This window comes from Otolemur garnettii, unplaced genomic scaffold (genome assembly GCF_000181295.1).
Source record: "Otolemur garnettii isolate 467f Iridium unplaced genomic scaffold, OtoGar3 scaffold00130, whole genome shotgun sequence".
Taxonomy (NCBI): domain Eukaryota; kingdom Metazoa; phylum Chordata; class Mammalia; order Primates; family Galagidae; genus Otolemur; species Otolemur garnettii.
Genome location: NW_003852525.1, coordinates 1,278,543 through 1,281,876, shown reverse-complemented (window position 1 = coordinate 1,281,876; position 3,334 = coordinate 1,278,543).

The following is a 3,334-nucleotide window of genomic DNA, read 5'->3' as shown; positions in this document are numbered from 1 at the left end:
TGTTGACCAGTTTGATGAAAGCATTTCAAATCATATATAAAACCAGCACATTGTGCCCCATGATTGCATTAATGTACACAACTATGACTTAATAAAAAACAAACAAACAAAAAAACAAAGCATGCAATTAATAGAAGGTGTGAATTTAGGGGGGAAAAATCTCTTCTTTGGAAAACCAAGAGACAGGAAAAAGGATTTTCTATCCATCCTAATCAAAAAGTTTATGGTTTTGTCTCAGGGTGATTTTGTTATTTGTCCAAGAATAATCGTAACCTCAGTTGTCTGGGTGCAATATATTGGCTCTTTCCTGTTCTCTTGTGTTACTTTCAACTTTGATTTTTTTCATATAAACACATTACACAGAGGAAGGATGATCAGACATCTTTTTTGCTTTATATTGGTATTGACTGAATTAATATATGAAAACGATTTTTTATAAAAATCCCATAAAATACAATTTGAAATTATTTAATATTGTATTTTACCTCTTTCTAAATAAGTATGGCTTGATCATTATATAAAATTTAGTTATAGATATGGAGATGAACTAGAAAAAGAACGGATTCTAAATTAAAATCATTTTTCTTGTCAGATTGAAGGGAATACAGCCAGTTTTTATTGTTTTTAAAAATGGTTTTGTGTCCCTACAAGGCTGTTTGTGCAAGTATTTTCTTTCACGTAAGCAAATTTTTCAAATGTTTAGGATTCACATAAGATCAAGATGGTGAGCAAATCAAGGATTATAAAATACAGGCTTAAAATTATTCCATCATCATTAAGCAGAGAAGGGGTGACTCAGATATTAGAGGATTCGAAGGGCAGAGAGTGACAGTTAATGTGATCTGACAGGTTAGTGTGAAATAATTTCTGGAAGATCAGGGCTAAGTTTTCAACAAAAGCAAAACTGGCAAAAGTTACGAGACATTTTATGTGTCGTGAAAAGTAATTTGTGACATAAAAGCCAAATAGGAGAGTGAAAATTCCAAGTTTGTGCTCTATATATCATAAGCTGAACAATAAAAAGAGCTCTACGCCAGAGAAATAGTGGGTCAGCGCGTACCATTTATGCAAGCACAGGTGTGATTACCGAAAATATTTAGGGCTGAATTATAATTACATCAAATTCACCAAATATTGTTAGCTAAGTCAAGAGCCAAAGATATTTAAAGCTCATTACTGATACCAAAAACCTTGCTGTTTAATACTGTATGGGGATATGAATGCTATGCAGTGATAAAGTGAGTCCTTATAAAATTATGCAGATAAATGTTTTAACTTCAGAAACAAACTTATGGCCTGTCCTTTCACGTATTGGGAGAGAAATGTACACGTTCAGTCTATTAGCTATGAAAGAAGCATCCCATTTTCTTTAAAAAATATATATTTATTTACTTTCTTATTCCAAATTACACTATCTTGGTGCTTTATTTGAGGGACGCTTTTTAAATGATTTCTCTCCCTTTTAGGTGACCCTCCTCTTTAGACGGATTCTAAATTAAAATTATTAATCATTAATCATTTACCATCGCCGCTAGGTTCACACTGGTAAAGCCTATTTTCCTGTGAAATGTCTCAATCAGTGTTTTCCTTTCTTCTTCCTTTTCCCTTGATTATTTATGTATTTATTGAGACAGATTCGCACTCTGTGGCCCTTGTTTGAGCGTGATGCCCTCATGGCTCACATCAGCCTCCATCTCCCGGGACTCAGGTGATGGGTCCCCTTCCCTGACTCCAGCAGGTGTCCAGGCACAGCCACCGCGCTGGGCAGGGAGGAGCTGTCCCCAAAGCACTTCCTACACGGGCCACACAAGTGGCCTCTCGCTGGCGTGTTGGCGCCAGTGCAGGTTCTCTGGTGCTGACCGAGGCGGGGTCTCTGCGCGCAGCCCTGGCCACACTCCTCACACGCTCCGGGCTTCCTTCCCAGAACTCGCCCACAGCTTGCAAGCAGGTGCTCCCGCCAAAGGCACTTCCCCTCGCCAAGTGTCTGCTGGTGCCCCCAGTGTGGCTCCCTGTGGCTACTAAGGTCAGGGAAACAGCTCCAGGCCTCCCCACATGCACCCTCTTCTTTGCAGGGGTGGCCTTGCATTAGGACTGAAACGCACATGAGGCCCTTTTCCAGAATGTGGCTGGAGGTAGCTTGTGTCCCCGGGGAGCGCCCTGATGCCCAGTGGCAAACGGGTGGTGGCAGACAGTCCTTCCAGGGCTCTGCTCCGGCTCTTCTTTCCCTGGCAGGTGTCACGGCCTCCACGCCCCACAACTTCTCGTAAGATGCTGCGCCAGAAATCCTGCTTCTAGAATCCCTCTGTCACCCGCCCTCAAGGCCCAGCGCCTTTGTCTGCAGGCCGAGCAATGCAGGCCCAGCTCTGCGTCTGGCAAGCACCACTGGTGAGACAGGGCGGGTGCACCCGGGTCGGTCAGCGCCCCCATCCAGGAGGACCTGCCTGCCTTCTGCGTCTCCGCCCGGTGTTGGTGCAGAGGACAAGGGGAGGCACCGCTGGAGAACTGAGTGCCACAGAGAGGGTGAGCACAGCAGAAGCCCAGGGGTCCCTAGTTAACTGAGGGAGACCAGGGAACAGCCGGCACTGCTGCCTGTGCCACCCCCATAACCACCCTTGGACCTGGAGAGCCCTGCTCTGGCTCCGCTACTCCACCGTGAGCATTTCACAGGCCCACGGCAGATACAGGGATCCCCCATTCAGGAGACCCCTCATTTCCTCCGCCTGGTCAATTTCAGGTAAGTTTCCTACACCTGGCCAATTTCATGAATGGGCTGTATCCATTCATTAATGCGTTCATTCACCAGACCCCAGGGGAAGGGATTGTATCCGTTTATTAATGTGTTCAGTCACCAGACCCCAGGGGAAGGGACTATCCATTCACTTCGGAGGCTGAGGCAGGAAGATCCTTTGAGCCCAAGAGCTTGAGGTTGCAGTGAGCTATGATGGGGACTGGACTCTAGCCTGGGGGACAGAGCAAGACTCTGTCTCTACAGAAATAAAAATAAAAACAAAAACCAAGCAAAACTCTGTTAGAATTAATTAAGCAAGGGTTATGGAATACAAGCCCAATATATAACAAGCAATCCAATTTCTTTTTCCTATAATAAAAAAATTTAAAAATATAATTCAGAAAATAATTTTATTCATGATAACACGAAAATGGATAAGATATTTGAGAACAAATTTAATAAAATAAGTTCAAGAATTGTCACTGAGAAATTTAAAACACTGCAGAGAGAAATAAAAAAGAAGCTGAATAAATAGAGGCGTGGTCCACATTTATAAACTGGAAGACTTGATATTATTAAGATGGCAATCATCCCCAAATTATTCAG